Source organism: Camelus ferus, chromosome 17 (genome assembly GCF_009834535.1).
Source record: "Camelus ferus isolate YT-003-E chromosome 17, BCGSAC_Cfer_1.0, whole genome shotgun sequence".
NCBI classification, from domain to species: Eukaryota; Metazoa; Chordata; class Mammalia; order Artiodactyla; family Camelidae; genus Camelus; species Camelus ferus.
The window spans coordinates 5,893,364-5,912,459 of record NC_045712.1 but is presented as its reverse complement, the minus strand read 5'-3'; the positions used below and the strand labels follow the sequence as shown (position 1 = coordinate 5,912,459).

The 19,096-nt window shown below is 40.7% G+C and overlaps 1 protein-coding gene across 3 annotated transcripts in view; it reads right to left on the bottom strand.

The window, feature by feature from the left end:
* CNTN3 (contactin 3) overlaps positions 1-18,201 on the bottom strand; it is a 299,956-nt gene extending 281,755 nt beyond the window's left edge. For all 3 annotated transcript variants that reach the window (XM_032458081.1, XM_032458082.1, XM_032458083.1), the window contains exon 1: positions 18,017-18,201. The gene's annotated coding sequence lies outside the window, so the exon portion shown is untranslated. The remainder of the gene's footprint in view (positions 1-18,016) is intronic.
* Between the last annotated feature and the right edge of the window lie 895 nt (positions 18,202-19,096).

Below are 19,096 nucleotides of genomic sequence, written 5' to 3'. Positions count from 1 at the left end.
GTGGCCATCCCATGTAGCTTGGCTATGAAGCTGATGTGCTGGGTCACTGTTTTCCCAAATGAAAATGAGGATAAACCACAGATTCTTAATATAAATTTTCTTCACAACAAACGACTGTGGGTCACATCTAACTGGAGATTCACCTCTAGTGTTCTTAACCAACTTATTTTTTAAGGAGCTTAAGCAAAACTCTGGATCTATATGTCTCACTGATCATAATTCTCTCCAGGAAATCTCTTTTTTCGGTAAGATTACAGAATAAAATATATACAATTTACTAAGGCAACAATCGTTACCTTTGATTACTTTCTAAAACTAGCAGCCATTGAGTAGCTAGTATGTTTTTGGTACAAATATAGCTTTAAAATAAATTTAACTTTCTAAAATGTAAATAAACATGTAAACTGACTCAAATTCTAACATTTACCATTAGATGCTGAGTTTCTGTTTTCATTTTTTTTTTAGAAGATGTCACACAAATTCTGACTAACAGGTCAGCTGAGAGTTTTATAGCTTGGCAAATTTGTTTTCACTTTAGAACAATTTATGATAAGGAGCCTAAAACGCATTGTGGGTAATTAATGACTTTTCTGTGGTCTGACATGCATAAAACATGAGCTCTGTGATAGCTTCACCTCAGATTCTACTGAATCATCTCTCTCAAATTTCAATGCATGTATGTAGTTGAAAGAATAGAAACTGTATTTTCTCTTCTTTTTTGTAGTAACTTTCTGGTGCAAAGGAGATTTGCTATTGAACATCAAAGATAGACATGGAAGGCTGAAAGATTACTATATGTGACTTTAAATTTCCAAAAATACATCATCCTAGCCTAGAATCCACAATAGTGTTATAAACTCTATGTGCTCACAGGAAGAGAAAATATTTTCATAAAGGCTAAGAAAGCACTACTGCTATTTGCAAAAATAATTACAACTACCAATGACTGAGTATCTCTGTGCCAGAAACTATCATTTTTGATTTTGACAAGTTGACTTTATGCATGAGAAAACAAGCTCAGTTTAACTTTCAATGTGTGTATGTATGTAGTTATGTGTATATATACATATATATATATAAAATACATTGGGTTTTTGTTTTTGTGTGTGTGTGTATGTTATATGTGTGTTATATGTGTTATATGTTGTGTGTGTGTGTGTGTGTGTGTGTGTGTGTGTGTGTGTGTGTGTATGAAGCTATGTAAAAACCTCACTTTAGCCCTGTTCACTGGTTGGTCTTGTTTTTAAAATGGGATCGATATTAGCTGCTGCTTCTGTGATTTTTTAGCATCTGCTAAGAAGCCCTTGAGAGTAAGGGACATATAACTGACCTAAAAATTCTTACAGAATAGAATGATCAAATATATATCTCTTCCCCCAAACCCCTCCCACCACCAAGCCACAGTAGCTGAGTAACTCGGAAGAGAATGGCTGACAACTCACTCTCTAGAGGAGACAGAGAGATGACACTTTGACTGGGAGAGAGAGGAGAAAAGACCTACAGAACCTGTAAGAGGAGAGATGAAACTCCAAAGGGAACATTTTATTCTCCAAGTTACATGCCCAGTGGATAAGGGTGAGCTGAGCAAGTAGGCAGATTCTCAATAGTTGGTAAGGAGCCAGTTTGTTGGAAATTTCCTAGTGCACTCCACGTGGGTGTGTGAGACTATAGGGCTGTTTGCAGGGGACAATTCCATCAGTCCTTGCACTTACATTAAACACATAGTATTACAGTTACATATTCCAAACAGCATTTCCTATTTCCTATTAAACAATGTATACAAAACCAGAAACAAACCACAATGTATTACCATTGAAATCTATGGATCTTATTCCCTGAGCAAATCAATGAGTGTAAAATAAAAAAGTGTGATGGACTTGTGCACCAAGGGTCCTTCTAGTTAGAAAGGGTCTAATTCTGTCACTAGAGGGTATTATGGTTTGTGAGGTAGAGTTCAATGTCTTCAGCATGGCATCAACATGTGCCTTGAGGACAGCAAATGAGCTGGGATTAATCTTTTTCCCTTAGAGTGAAGCATGACCAGTTGCCCTGGAACTGAGCTCCCTCCCAACCTCCTGAGTACACTGGCAGGAGAAGCAGGCAATTTCAATACACCATCCACTCCATTTACATAACATTCTAAGGCAGCAAAGTAATGGGAAGGGGGAAAGTGTTCCATCCACCATTCCATCAGTTCAGAGGTTTGACACAGGAATCCGTCAATGTAGATTGATTGTAGACAAGCTTCCGTAAATCAGACTTAGGCTAGGTTTGGTCCTGAACCAGAAAACCACCCTTTATAATCATTTCAGAAAGAAAGACTTTATCATTATCCTTGGAAGAATGATTTCATTAGATATTTAAACCTCTTCATATGACTTAATACCATATATGAAAAATCTCTGTACTCTTAAGCAAAAATCTTTCTAGAACTACATTTTATCAGGGAGATTTTTTTTTTTATGAATAAGGAATAATCCAGACTTTGTTCCTCCTAGCAACTGAACTGTGGCTTTGTGAAATGGAATTTACAATTACTAAAAAGAAAACAGCCCGAAATCCCACAACTCCTTTCACTTAATTATTCATGACATTGATCAGCACATTTATTTTTAAAAACAGATAAAGTTAGAGCAGCACTCAGAGGGGAAGAAAACTTCTTGCAAACGTGCATTCCTGTGGACCTAGGAGTTTCTTTTTCAAGGATTTGTACTTGGCATATGTAAATTTTAAAGCCAATCAAATATCATCACAACCTGTTTCAAACACGCTTACAATGCTAAAAGCCATCCTTGCAGGTGACACTTTTCAGACTAATTCACTCATTAGCATTAATTTGTTTATTGTTCTTAATCATAAAAATTAGATACCTCTAGCAATATTAAAAATAAATGTGGTAATGATGAGGAAAACAGGATGGGTAAGTCATTTAGGAGTTTTAGAAATTACTTCAAGTTTTACAAATCATGTTAACTATTAGTAAATCACAAGACATTAGATTTAACAGAATAGACTTCCTACTCCTCATATCAATTAAGGGTATCCTGGAAACCTCTAGAAGAAAACTTCTAAAATATAGAGCTCCCTTAGACTGGAAGAGTGTAAATACAGCAGTCAACAATCCCTCTTCCTGCTATCCAGCATGCTGCTTCCTCCCATCAAGTCTGTTTCCCCAACACCTGATTCCGGACTGGCCTTGTGACACGCTTTCCCCAACAGGATGCAGCAGAGGGAGGGTCTGTCAATTGCAGGCTTAGACTCTCATGGACTGTGAAGGACGGAAAGCGGAGCAAGCCCAGTTTACCGAACGATGACAAGTGAGCGGGGGCACCTTCCCCGTTGCACTCACTCCAGTAACCGCAGCAGAGGCCCAAGCTTGTGAAGGTGTCTCCGAATTTTCCAGGCTCAGTCAAGCCATCCCAGCCAACATCACATGGATTAAAGATGTGCTGCCCCTGAATAGTCCTGTTCAAATTCCTAACCCACACCCACAGAACTGTAAAAGATAAGATGAATGTTTTTTTACCATTGAATTTGGGGACGGTTTGTTACCCTACAAAAAGTAACCAACACATTCATAGTTGAACTCAATGTCATGTGGTCTCCATAGTTATACAACTTTCCTTAATACTGTAAGCAACTCGGATTAATCCTATAAAAAATCCATGAACAAATACTTTCTTCCAGGGAGGCATCTACTAGTTGTAAGGCACAGAGATAAAATTAATAATAGTAATATCAACAGGTTAACTTGAGTTTAAGCATGATTATTAATTCATCAAATGAATATAGAATGCCTACTAAGATACAGGTAGTATGCTAGGCACAGGTGACCAGCACTCAGAAAAAACTGTACAGTTAAGAGGCGTTATAAAGGTAAGTAAAAGGCAATTACAATATAGTATAATAACTGCTATCATAACAAAGAGTTAAAAATCTAGATGTGGAATTTTTTTCTAAATCTAGAAATAAATCTGTCAAAACAGTATAAGAAGCATCATAAGAAAGTAGCTCACTGCAAATGATGCCATTTACAGCAACATGGACAGACCTGGAGATTGTCATTCTAAGTGAAGTAAGCCAGAGGAGAAAGAAAAAAATGCCATATGATATCACTCATATGTGGAATCTACAAAAAAAAAGGGCACAAATGAACTTACCTACAAAACAGAAACAGACTCACAGACATAGAGAACAAGATTATGGTTACCAGGGGATAAAGAGGGTGAGAAGGGATAAACTGCGAATTCCATCACTTGGGGGAACGATGGAAGTGTTAGCTATCTTGATTGTGGTGGTGGTTTCATGGATGTGTACTTCTATCAAAATTCATCAAATTGTACACCTAAAATATGTGTAGTTTACTGTGCAGGAACCATACTATAATAAATGTGTTAAATTTTTTTAAAAATCTGTGTTGAATCTCCAGGGGAAAACAAAAAGAAAGAAAGTAGCTGCACTCCTCATTTGTTGTCAGGATTCAGTGAAGTGGTCAGCACAGCACTTGGCACACAATTAATCCACATTAAATGATGCTGGAAAACTTCAACCATACAAAGAGTTAACAAGAATTCAAACAGGGAAAGCTCATGAGTGCTTTGCAGATTTTGAGGGGAGATTTTATCTAATTGGTTCAATGTATTTGAAACCCTACTCTCTGCCAGGTGCTGGGGCTACAACAGGAGAAGCCAAGAAAGACAAGTTTCCTTCCCTCAACTACTCAATCTGGAAAACAGACATCAAATAAGAATGATGAGAGATACGGAAAGGTAGAGCAAAAGACTGTCATCTGTTCAGGAAGTGCTATTTAACCCTTGTAAGAGGAGCAGGAGTGAGCCAGACCATGGCTGCTGGGTGAATGTGCGTATGAACGCGTGCATGACAGGGGTGGGGGAGTGCACCCCAGCCAGGGGTCACAGCATATGCAAAGTCCTGCTCAAGGAAGACGTTCATCATTGCTAGAATCAGAAAACACAGGTAGGTGTTCCCCATGGGGAGGCCACTGAGGGCAGTGGGGATGAGACCACAAAGAGCCCTTAGGAGCCATGTCAAGTAACCTGGACTTGACTCTATGGTCAACTGAAGTTTACTCAAGTTTTGTAATGATTTCAACAGGGTTGCATATTTAAAAGAAAACACTGGCTGCAGAGTGGAAATAGAACTGAAATAGTCAAGAATAGATATCAGAGACAGGAGAAACCAGACTGGATGCTTCTATAATAATTGAGAAAAACAGTGACGGTGGTTTAGTTGAAGCTGTTGGAATTAAAGGCAGAGAGAACTGGGCAGTTTCAGCAGATATTTTGGATGTAGGAAAGACAAGACTTGTTCCTAATTCAATATGGACCTGAAAGGAAGAAGTCAGCAAGAAATCTCAGGTTTATGGGTTGAGGAACTGATTTGGTCCTGGTGTTGCTTTCTTGTGGAGAGAGTGGAGAATGCTGGTAGAAAGGTAACTTTGGCAAAGATGTTGATGAGCTCTGTTCTATCCATATTAAAGCTGAAGGGCTTTGAAACAACCAAGGAGAAGGTATATATTGGTCAGCATAAGCCAGATTATGCAGTACTAAATAACAACTTGTAACTCTCTGGGGATGGAGACAATGAAGTTTACCTCACTTTCATTATCTGATGTCTACTGCCGGTCAACAGAGGGTTCTGCTCACGTCAGCGACTCAGGTCCCAGGCTCATGGCAACTCCATTTTAACATGGGCTTCTGCAGCTGCAGAAGCAGATGAGAACACACAGAACCATGTAATGGCTCCTAGAGCCCCAGCAGGAAGTGACTAAATGTGAAATGCTCACATTCCAGTGGCCAAAGCAAGTCAAATGACTAAGCCTGCCATCAGCAAAGGGATGGGAAAGAATCACCCTCTCCCAAGGAGGGGTAAGTGAGTATCAATAGTTTCTGAACAGTAATAAAGTGGAAAAAAAAAAAAGGACCAACAGGTTTAGATCTTTGAAGAAAGCTGTCTATATCTAAAGAGAGAAAAGAGGTGTTCAGTTGAATTTTTTAAAAGATGGGTATGATTTTGACAGATGTGAAGAAAAACCACTGAGAGGATCCCAGATGTTAACATGCGACAAGGGAAAGGAAAGCAACGCTGGTAGATGGAAGTTTTTTGTGAGATTCTGTGTTCCTCTCTTTGAGATGAAGAGGAAAAGAAGGCAAAAATGAATAATGATTCATAGGAGGGAGAAGGCAAAATAGCCAATTAAAGACTCCATGACCAAAAGAGCAGAGTGGGGACAACTGTGCAAAGAAGGGAAGAGAGAGGGTTAAGCTGGAAAGGGAAGCTGAAAGAGGTTCTGAAAAGTAGTCATTTCAGTCCTAGAGATGAAATCCTACATATATATAGAGAGAGAAAAATGGGTCCACTTGGGGTCTGAGATGAGTAGAAAAGTTCATTCACAATCACTATGGAAGACAAGGCAATAGCTCCCATTTACAGTTATATAAATTTTTTCTTATAAGTGGAGGTTGTTCTGGAGTGAAAAAATATATTGCTTCCAGACATGGGAAATACGGTTTCCATTTCTGGTTAGGTCATTAACCTGTTATTTGACCTAAGGTATTCTATGAATCTTTTTAGCCTCACCAGTAGAATGTACTCTAAGATGCTATGCTTTATAAGGATTTTTGGACAAAAAATAAAAGCTACTTATAGAAAGATTTTACCTAAGTCCACACCATCTTCGGTCTCCTATTACCTTAGATTCACAATAGGACACGGCCTCCAATCTACCTCGATGCTCTAAATCTGACACCCCGCCCAAAGCAAGGTCTTTTATTGTCACAACGGGCCACTTGTCAAGTAACCCCTCAACATGCTCTCACCTACAACAAGCATGGAAATGACTCACTGGTTCAAGAACTTGCAGGGCGGCTCTTATCAACCAGAAATCCTATGCTTTGACTTCTGCCCTCCAAGCACTAAAGATTCAGCTCAATCCTAGATTCACATGAAGCCTTCCCTGATCATCTTCTGAGTTTCCTCAGTTTCCTTTTCTTCTCAACCCTCTCATCTTTTAGCATATATCACTATCTCCACTATTCTATGAATATATGTAAAATGTAATAGTGAGTAATAAGGACACCCAACACTAATATGAACACAAACATCAATAGGTAGCAAAACTATTGAGTTTTCCTAAAGGCCTGGCCTCACTTCATGCATGTATTACAACAAATCTACACAGTAGGAACCATTACTCCAACTTTACAGAAGAAACTGAGGCTGAAGAAAGTCAATTAATGTAGCCAAGGCCGCAAACTATTATGGGGTAGACAAAGTGTGCCAGATTAAAAAGCACAGACTTGACGACTAGGCACAACTTCATAGTACTGTTCACTAGGTTTCTAAACCCCTGTCAGTTCTTCCCATTAGACAGTACATTTGCTGAGAGCTTTCATTATATTTTCTGTCTCTCTGGATTACTGGGCCTCCTATAAGACTCCTCTACTTAGGCAGCAATTAGAGAGTTATAATTCATTCATAGGCAATAAAGTGACATTTACATTTCCTGTTTCTTATTTGAAAGGCAACTAAAATCTAGAGAGCATTTACAATGCTTAATGGATATGGGGTCTTGTGGTATGACAGACTGCCTCATTGGCCCAAATTCTTCACCCCTTCCTGTAACTATGCCCTTGGCCATGTGACTTTACAGTTCCTCTCACTGAAGTGGCATTGGATAGTTCCCCTCTCCTGACTTTGAATTTGTCCATGGTTCTTGTTATGGCCCACAGAATGCTACACAGAAGTGATACCATGACAGGTGCAAGCCAAGATCATAACAGGCCTTAAAAGTTTCCACTTATCCTTTTGCACCAGTGCAACTGGCATAAGAAGAGTTTCCACCCGGGAGCTTCTCCTTCAGCCTACACCCCAGAACACGAGGTGGAAATACCTGAACCAGACAGACCTGCAGCTTGAGCAAAGCACCCCAGCCAGGCCCAGTCAAGAACGGCCAATTCAGTTCACCCAGCCGAGCTCAGCAGTTACTCCAGTAGATCTGTAATAGCGAGAACTAGAGAAATTCCTCTTGTTTGAGGCTCTTGAAAATTTCTAGTTGCTTTCTTTGTAGAAGCACTGTGGTAACAGCTAAATCCTACAGATAAACTGTATTCTTATTCACAAATATTCCTCCTTCACCCCTAGACCTACACACAGACTACGTTTCTGCCCACTGTCTCGGGTGCGCAGCTTGTCAACAGTGGACCGAGATACCAGACATACGCCAGGACCTGGCAGAAACTATAACGTGCTAGCAATGGCTTGGTTCAGCTTTCGGCCCTTTGGCCATGAGATGTTGAGACTTTAATAAAATCTCAGACTTCTGGCCTGATGACATGTTCAGATAAAACTTCTGAGGTGTAGTTCTCGTGGAGGGAGGAATTTGTGTACATGTGAGTAAAACTGTACTTTGTGTGTGGGTTCCTACCCTCTGCCATGAGAACGTGTCCCATATAAGGGACTTTTTTTAACTTGGACTCTCTAGAAACAAAATCTGTGCTAAAGAAGGTTTATAGAGAAATGTTCTTGGAAAAAAACAGGTACAAAGAAGTATTAAAAAAAAAAAAGCATGGACAGGAAGACGGGGACCCTGAAACTTAAAAGTAGTTGTAACTGAAAGATCAGTTTGTCTTAAAGGGCTTCTGGGGCTGGAATGACCCTTCAGAGTTGTCCTAAATTAAGGCCAGGGGACCAGGTTTCTTTGCCACGTATCAGCCAGTCACTGGCCTGAGCCACCCCCGAGGAAAGGTATAACCTTGGCTGAGACATTTCCCCACACAAAAGGAAATTCTCAGGTGAGGGATGAACCTACGGGCCACAGGCAGCTGAGATTCCACACGGACATGGGTAGATATGTCAGCCCTAAATTAGTGGAGCTAGACGGAGCTACAGAATCCACTACACAGCTGTGCTTTCCACCTGGACCCCAGAATGACAAGTCACATGGAGCAGGTGCACAGTCAGTCTACAGCGTGGACGGGAACCATGCTGTCCTAGAGTCAAGCCTGGGCTTACAGGTAATACAGTTGAAGATAATCTGTCGTTAGGAGTCCCTGAGATTTTCAGATTGTTTGTTACCAAAGAAACGCTTACTAATATAGTTACAAAATAACAAAAAAAGATGTAAGACCTCACATTTTAAAAATATTTACTTATACTCTTTAAAATACACCTTTTAAATTAGATTATGTGTTTGTGTGTGTTACTGCTCCATAAACTACCCCTAAATGGAACCACTTAACCACCATTTATTTGCTGATGAGTCTGCATTTGACCTGAGCTCAGCTGAGCAGTTTATTTGCCAGTTCTGCCTGGGGTCACTCTTGTATTGCCAGTCTTCTGATGGCTTAACTGATACTGGATGGCCTCACTCACATGACTACCAGTTCTGGCTATTGGCTGGCTTTGGCTTTGTCTCTGTCTTTACCTGGCCTCTCACTCTTAAAAAGGCTTGCCTGGGCTTCTTTATGTGCTGGTCTCAGGGCAGGATGAGTATAAGAATGGAACCTCTCCAGTGGCTTAAGGCTAAGGCTCAGCATTCACAACACTGCTTCGCTCCATCCGTATTTTAATGCTCAAATTCCATAGGCTAGCCTAGATTCCCAGGGAAACAGATTCATTGCTTAAAGGGAAGAAAGAGCAAGTTACTGGGCAGAGCACCAAGAACGGTGTTCTTGCAGCCATCTTTGCAATCAGTCTCCCACTGGGCTGATGTGTGCTTTACCTTTACTTGAAGTTTTTTTTCTCTGAAGATCAAACCTGATACATTTTTAGAGCTGCCTTTCCCACCCCTGGAGGAGGTTGAGGGGAAGAACCCTGCAAACAAATATGTGTAATCTTTTCAATTAGAGGCAATTGAAAACATTTACCCACTAGGGGTCAGTACAGAAGAGTCAATTCAAAAATACGACCCTAAAGAAAGAAAACTAAGAAAAGGAAGAGGAGAGAGGAAGAAGAGAGATAAAAAAGAGCAGGAGGTGGAAGAAGAAACTAACTTTAAATAACAGGAGGAGGGGGGAGGGTATAGCTCAATGGTGGGGTGCATGCTTAGTATGCACAAGGTCCTGGGGTCAGTCCCCAGTACCTCCATTAAAAAATAAAGAAGTTAAATAAATAAACCTAATTACTTCCATCTCAAAAATTTTTTTTTAAAATAACAGGAGCACGTTAATTCTATCTCCAATTGCAAATGCCTCCCCATCATTTGATTGTATTCTCTTCTGCTTCAATGCTTACAAAATGTCTGTACTCCTTACCCTATAAATTTTATGATTTGGTTTTAATTCTATTCCCTATTTTAATCTGTCTTGGGTACTGTGTTTTGTGTGTGTGTGTGTGTAAGAATGAGGGAGAGATCAAAGTGGGTGGGAAGAATAACAAAGGAATAGTCAGATTATTAATAATCAGATGGAAGAATAAAATATCAAGATTCAGGAGGAAAACCTCAAAGAAATTTCTAGAAAAATGACAAAAGTTATTTCTAAGCAAATCATAATGCCAAATTATTTACAGCAACAGACAATTATGACCCTATTAGATTAAAAAGATAATGCTTATATTCTAGAATTTCCTATTAGATGGAAATATGCCCTCCACTTTATAAGCATCTTCACAGAATACGTGGTTTCTTTCATGATATAACAAAACCCATATATTGAGACACTTTTTTTTTTAACTAATATTGCTACTAAGTACTAAAGAACCAAATCCTCAGGGGCAATTGCTGCTTACTATTGGTAAAATAACTGTCCAGTAAATTAGTACTAAATATAAACATGTATATCTTCCCACTGCATATGAGAAAATTTTTAAGTAATGGTATGAGAAAACCTTTGACCCACAAGGCTCAAATTTCCAAATTGCACAGCAGATACACACAGTTCTTAGCTGGTCTTCCTCAGCAAAATTAAAACAAGTCCTACTAAAGCGTCACTAAGAAGAGCTGAGAAAAACAACAAATTGTCTAATATATACAAATATAAAAAAGCCTTTGTAGTTAGAGGGAATGGGCAGGGGTAAGGTAGGTACTGTCTAACGTTGCATGTACCGATTTCAGTATAAATGTGCCTTATCTGTATTCAGAGCCTTCAGAACAATCATCGGAATTAGTAACAAGGAATGGTAATCAGCAACTTTCTGCTGCTTTACATTCACAGAGGCGGCCAGCCCGATTGAGTAGCAGGCATCAGATTAGATCACTAGCTATATTGTTCGGGATGATTTTAATCGCCTGAAAAGGGTCATTACCGTTTTCTGCAATGTGTTAAGTTATTTTAAAGAGTGACTATTTCTATGTAAGAGATAAAAATGGACTATGTTTCTGTTAGAAAATACACGGAAGTATTCAGTTGAGTCTTTGTCCTGGTGCCATAAAAATACTGCAGAAGACTCATTACACTGATAAACAAATGCTTACCTGCAGAACTTTTTAAAAGTAGTATGGAAAGTCAACATAGTTTCCCAAGCTGATGACCACAGAGAACTACCCAAATGTCAAATCCTGGTTTATAAAATGCCAAGACTTGCATTTCCAGAGCAACTTTTACATACAGGTAACTCCAAAGTAAAGAAGGGCATGATATTTAAGAACAAGACAAAGATTTGTAGGAAAAAAGGTCTATGGAAGTGGAACTTCTGAAACCTCAAAGACACTTGCAAAAATATTACATCAGTGTATGCTTACAAGGAAACTAAAGCTCTCAGGATAACTGTTCTTTAAATTAAAAATCTAAACATATGGATCTATATATGCGATAAAACGACATGGAGCTATACACATATTCTTGCAATCAGGTTAAAAAAAAAACAGTGACACCCTAATAAGATCTGTTGTCTAGTTAAGTCATGCTCCAGGATCAATTTCCTGGTTGTGGAATTATACTATAGCTATATGCAATGTCACTATCGGGGAAGGCTGGATGAAGGGTATACAGAATTCTCTCTACTATTTTTGTAACTTCCGGTGAGTATAATTATTTTTAAACAAAAAATTTTTTTAAATGTAAGTTACTAAGTCTCACTCTCACAGATAACTCAGCAAGTCCTATAAGGGCCAAGGAATTTCCATTATTTCAAGAGAACTGTTCATATTTCTAGAAAAATTATAAATTGCAAATCAGTGAAAGAGAAATAGAGTATTTTCAGCACTATAAGAGGGGCTTTCTGTTTGAAGAATGGTTAGTAAAATTGTTTAATGCCCATAAGGCTTTCCTCCATTTTAAAGTAATTATTTGTAGTTAAGGAATATGTGCTTTTAATTTGCTGTGATAGAGTCATTCACTTATTTCTTTAATATGCCAATGTTTTATTCTAATAAAATGATGAATTTTGAGAATTCCAAATTACCCCCCTTGCACTAAAAAAAAAAAACAAAAACGATTACAACAAAGATGTATCCTTGATACTGACAACCTTTAGCTTATGCTTCTTTTAGGGCATAGGTCTGTCACAGAATTTTCTAAATTCAGATCATATCAAGATACTCATTTGTTATCAATGAATGATTTGTCACCCAGAAGTTATGCAAAATAAAATAAAATCTTTAAATATACACTAAAACAATTTTAAGTCCAAAAAAGAAGCCCAACATAACTAGGTGGAATTTCATGTGAATAAAATAGATCAGACTATCTTTTATTCCACAAACTTTGACCAAAATCCTAATACCTGTGTTTCACTCCACCTGGACACTATCAGGAAAGGCAGATATTAAACAACTGTACAGTATTAATTTAATTCTAATCCATTCTCCCTCTAAAGAAAGAGACAGCTTGGGGCTCAAACCTAGTCTGGGAGGACAATAAAGGCTTCTTGGAGGAATAGAAGCATGGGTATCAATGGACAAATGGAAGTAAAGAGCTTTCCTGGCAGAAGTAACAGCTAATTAAGGGTGGAGATGCGCTAAAATAGGACTGGGGGTTTGGGGTGGAAGCCATGGGTGCAAGGACCCTGAAGCTGTAAGTGTCATACAAAGTTGTCAAGAAAGTTAAAGATGGCACCTGTAGGAGAATTAGGAGGAAGAAGTCTTATACAGATAGGCTGCATCAGTGGCACTTTTTCTTTAGCCAGTGGGTATTCAGTGACCCAAAATGTCTGGCTCATGGATTAATACAGCACCATGTGTTAGAAAGACTGGGATAAGAAAGGGAGCGGAGGGAGGAAGACCATTTCTTAATCTGCCACATTTAGGTAAGAAGTGTAAAGGGGATAAAGTGCTTGAACCCTAAGCTGGTGCATAATAACCCGACTCAACGTTCTTGTATTTCTAATCAGTTGACTGGTTATAGGGACAAAGAAAGAGGATGGTGCCAAAGACCACCGGTGCCACACGCCTTGAGGATCACGATGAGAGTCAAAGAAAGAAGAGATCATCTAAGCCAGAACCAGCTTGGGAGAAAAATGATGAACCCCATTTTGACAAATTAGGTTTGAAGCAGCAGATATTCAAGCAATCTAAGAGACTGTGGGGAATCCAACAGGAAGGGCAGTCTGTGAAGTCAGCTGCAGACTTCTGCTGAACAGGGCATTCCTGACGGGAATTTCTGGTCACAAGGGTGCTCAGTCACATATTGCAAACTCAGCACCCCCAAAAGCATAGTTCTCATGGGTGTACCAAACTCCACTGCAAACCAGGTACTGGGATAGGAGCTGCTTTGCAGTAGTGAGCAAAACAGATGTGGTAACTGCTTACAAGATGGCTTAGAGAATAGTAAACAAAGAATCAAATAAGGAAATAATTCCAAGGTATGGTAAATGCTTTGGAAGATATGAACAAAAAAGAGCCTAACGGAGGTGCCCTAATTTAGAGGAGAAAGGAAATGAGAGCCATCCCTCTCTTAGTAAATCATATTTAAATTATCAACTAAGCAATGAACAGCAGTCAACATTTGTGTGTGTCTGTCTGTAAGCAGATGCGCACAAGCTTGTGCCTGTATGTATGTGTGTTTGGGGGTAAAGAGTGAAGGGAGCTACCAAGCAAAGGGACAGAATAAGCCCTAAGGTAGGAAAGAGGTTAACCATACCATAGACATGAAAAAAAAGCCTAGTAAGTTCTTGTTCCCAAAAGCATGACACGAAATGATGCTGGAGTAAAAGGCAGGGTTTAAATCTTACATGGCTGTCCAGGTAATATTTAATAGTTCTGAATGCAACATAAAGCCATTTAAGTGCTTTGATGGGAGGAGTACTAACTTAACCTACATTAAAGAAAAGAAAAATACTGCCCTGACTGCTGTGCAGAGAATGATTTGGGGAAAGAAACAAGAAAGGAGGCAGGGAAGCCAGTGCAGTGGTCCCAGGAGAGAAGATGGTAACCTGGAGTAGGATGATGTCAGTGGATTTGGAGAGAAGTGGGCAAATGTGACACACATTTCAGAGTCAGAATCAAAAGGACACATGAAATACGAGTTGCACTAGTTCCCCAAATAAGAGTTTTTAAAGTATTATAATGAGCCCAAGAATTCTTTATCCTATTAAAAATAGTATTCTGTCAGGCTCATTTATCAGCAATATAATCAAAGTGGTTTTGGAATGACAGAGCTCATCAGTTAACATTTGAAAGGCACTCAAAGTCAAGATAGAAAAACAAACGGGGCAAATTCGTTCTCTTGTTTTAGAACATAGAAAATTTACAGTCTGTGTTCCAAAGGCACCTAAGAGAGTGCTATGGAATTGCTGTACCATACATAATCTATTTCTTAAAATGTCAATATATTTGCAATAAGGAATACTCATACCTTCTGAATTATTTTATCCTACTTAACAAAATAGTCATTTTTTCTCACTTTTTTGCAAGGCAGCTTCTTGCACAGTAAAGATTCTACAAATATTTACATTCCAAGTAGCAGAGCTGTTTGAGATGCTATAAAGTTCTGCCAGCACTTCTATTACAAACCTTTATTTCTTGTTTATAACATGTACATAAAAAGGGGGGAAATAAAACCATACTATGGATTGAAACTTGGCATACAAAGTTTCAACAAGAAAGTGCATTTCTCCTACAGCAAATTTCCAAAAGGAATGTCCCATAGTGTTCAGGAGACAGACAGTGGTGGGGAAGGGTACTTGGGGGAAGGACACTTGAGGGGAAGGGACACAAAAACCATTTAGTACACATGATCCATTCTGAATTTTTTATATAAATTAGCTCTCTTCTCTCTCCTCTCTGAGATATGTAATCCATCAACTTCAAAGAAATGTTTTACCTTAAAATATTCTGTGGCCCCAACATGCTAATTATTGCCAAACATCTTTGCAAAAAGGGTATTATCTAATGCACTATTACATAGCATGAGAAAGGAAACAGCCCACCAGCACAAACTGACTAATACATGCTAATTAAAACCACAGGAGAGCCTGAGAGAAGCTCACCTTCAGAGAGACAAAGTAACTCCCTAAGATCAAAAGGCTTATTAAAGCCTTTTGGTGGTGATGGCTAAATCAGAGATGGCAAGCAATCATGCACAGCATCAACAAATCCTCTTGCCATCTGAACATCTCCCAGTGCATAAAATCAACATTATTTTACAGCTAACAACTTACTAAACAGTGACTGGAAAACACAGAACACTGAACCAGTCATATGCTTCTCTGTTTGGTGGCTCTGCAACAATATAGTGATATATACAGATCTGGCAGTTTGAAAGGGGCAATTATATTTATGTACTATTTCAGCACAAAACATATTAAGAGTTAATGAGAACTTCAACTTGGACACTTAAATTATGCAGTAAAAACAAAGCTGGAAGATGTGTGCTGAATGTATGAAGAATTAGGAACTTATAAAAGAGAAAGACATATTTTGCTAGCAGAGCAAAGAGGCTATTAGTTTGTAATAACTAGGCATATATGAAATGTGACAGTGATAAAATTGAGCATAAATCAGCAATGGAAAGGCTGCAGCTTGTCCGCAGCTAATATTTGCTCCAGTTGAAATTGCTCAGCACTTTGGTCCTATTAAATGTTTTGTTGTCATTTTAAGGAACACTTGGGCTATCTGGCTGTGTTGAAAAGGATATTTCAAAGTTAGAGTTCTCCTGGAGAAATAAACTTAATGCCTTCGTGTCTTCAGGCTGACATTAATGATATACAGACAGCAAGTAGGACATGGAGCTGAATGTTATTGTCTGAGGCAGCCACTGCCTGAATCTATTCCCCCGAAAATCAATTAGCCACTCAGTGCCTCCCTCTGATATCCCATCTTTAGACAGGAGGGCCACACATGTGTATTCAGCCTCACCATTCATCTAAAACAATGTGCACCAATTTGCTCTATTTCCCTAGTGGATATGGATCCTTTCCGGGATACTCAAACCACATGTTGGCTCTCAACTAACTTCAAGCAAGCATTCAAACACCAGTAATTCCTGAAGCCACTACTTTTATAATTTGCATAGTCTCTGCATGAAGGAGGTGGAATCCTATCAGACATGTTTTATGAACAAGACTTACAAGAACCCGTCTTACTGCACCCAGTGACTGGAGCACATTAAGCACCTTGCTGATGCTGCTCAACTGGATATGAATATTAACCTGCAGTCAATTTCTTCCCTACTACTATAGCCCACAAAGGGTTAAAACCACAGAGTCAGATGCCAGGTTATCCCAGCCAAAGTCCTGTTACAGTTAGTAAACACAGTTAACAAGGCAAAAGTAACATATTTGACTTCAATATTGAGACGTAATAGCTCTTTCAAAAGCAATTACTCCCCCTTTCAATCTCTGAAGGGCTCTGATTCATTGTTCTGGTTAATTCCCATTTTTAATCTATTTACAGATCAAGATTCTTTTTCAGCTGGTGTGATATTCATCTCTGTGGGGGCAGACAGAAACAGCAACACGTACAGTCTTCCTACTTTTTTTTTCAGTTATTCTTGCTTAATCATTTTAAAATTATTTCTGGATTTACCTAGTCTTCATAGGAACTGGGGTTTCTGACCTCCCTCCCTGCACATCACACATCTCTTGTCCGTTGCTTTCTCTAGCTCTGCTTCCCCCATATCTTGGTTTGAGGTGAACAGACTGGCTACCCCTTTCGCAGATCTCTGTTCCCCTCCCTTTGGCTCAGAACAGAGATTTGCTCTCCTCACCACAGCGGGCACCGTTTGTTATTAAATCATTCCTCTGGGCTCATCTCCGTGCTGTAAATCAATAAGCAAATGCAATACAGGGAAGGACACAAGGACTGGCGAGCCGTGGGGAGCTCCGCACAAGCAGAGACCAGAAGCTGATCGTTCATTTCAAGCAAACCAAAAAATATTCTCCAAGGTGCTGTAACTTGGAGTGCCCAGTTGTCACTTTTGGTTTTCTGATCTCAACATTCTGGTACCTGCTTGGTTGTTTTGCAGGGCTCCTTAGAGAACCAAGAAGCAGCCAAGACTAGGGTCCGGCGATTTCAATAAACCTGGACCACAGTCCATCAGATACAATCCTGGCAAATAAACGTGACCGGGGATTTCATCCAAGAATGCAGGTTTGAAAGTGGAGAGAAAATGCAGCTCGGAAAACTTGATCGCTAATCTAAGCATCCTCTACACTGGCTTCCTCAGAGCTGAGGCCAGGAAAGAGGTTTCTGACAAAACATTTAAAAAAATAAAAGCTATCCCATTTCCACCTTCAGCACCATAGACCTGGGATTCTTCCTCTATACCCTTGCAGTTCACAACTTTCCTCCCCGCCCCCCTCCCCCAACTTTCATTGCACAAATCCGCTGCGCTAAGGACAAGCCAGCGAAACCCACCTCGCATTTCCCCACGCTTCTACCGAGGATGTGGAGCCTCCCCACCCAGAAGCCAATCCTTGCCCGTGAAGGGAAAAAAATAATCTTCCCGAAGCAAATCGACCCGGAAAGGCAGTTTTTTTTCTCCACCCTTCGGGTGCATTTACCCGCAAACAAACTTTGGGGCTGAGGAGCCGTGAAGCCACTGCAGAAAGTTTGCCCTGGCAGATGGCTTATCCCAGTAACCGGGCCAGCGCGACAAGCCAGACATCCCCGACCTACCTGGTCCCTGCAGCGAGCTCACCAAGTGCCCACTCCACCGGCCGGCCAGCCCCTGATCGCCGGGACTCGCTGGGCAGCCGTGCGCGCCCGCGCGAGCCGCCGCGTCCACAGCGTCCTGGTCCGCGCCGTTCCCGGCCGAGCCTGCAACGCCCGCCCGCCGGCCAGCCGCCGCCGCCGCCGCCGCCGCCGCGCGCCAAGCTGCTGTGGCCGCTGCCGGCGCCGAGCGAGCGATGCCTGCGCCTCTGCCGCTCCCGCGCGGGCACCGGAGGGAGGGGAGGCGGGCGGGCGGGCTGAAGGGAGGGGCGGAGAGCGCGACGGAGCAGCCAACAGGGCTCTGCGCCTCGCGCCTCGGCCGCCCCCCCCCCACGCCTCCGCGCCCGGCCGGACCCCGCGTAGCCCTGCGCTCAGGCCGCGTGCGCCCACGTGCGTCCGGCCTCCGCAGGGCCCCGGGCGCGGCGTCAGAGTGGGGCGGCGGTCAGCGTGTCACCGCTGGGTGGCCTCGTGCGCGCACAGTTGGCCCCCGGGGAGCACGGGGTTAAAGGTAGGGATTTCACTTTTAGGAAAGCTTCCTGCACCTGCGCTCCCACAAGTGCGCAAAGATAGACAATTTTCGTATTAAAGCTGGTATTTATTAAGGGTTTGCTATGTGCAGGTAGTGGACTGCGCAATTTAAGTGAATTAGTTCTTGATTGTCCCCAGAGCACCCCGGATCTCTTATTATTCCCTGATTTAGTGATGAAGAAATCAATTTGCCTAAGGCCTCAATGAGTCAGGTATGAGAATAATCACATTTTTTTTTTCTTTTTACAAGGACCCTATGAGGTAGATTTTATCACCTTTATTTTCTTAAATACATACAGGCAATGGTTGGTTGGAGAAGCTGGCCTTGAATGAAAGCCTTTTGAAATCCTAACTCCATGCTTTGAATACGTCGGCTAGACTTCCTTCCCGTACCTTGCAAAGGTCTTTCAGTGAGCCTTTATTTCTAATCGAAAAACAATTGGAAACAGTCTATCTGTCCATCATTAGGAGAGTAGATGATTAAAATATGGTGGAGACATACGGTGGAACATAATGCAG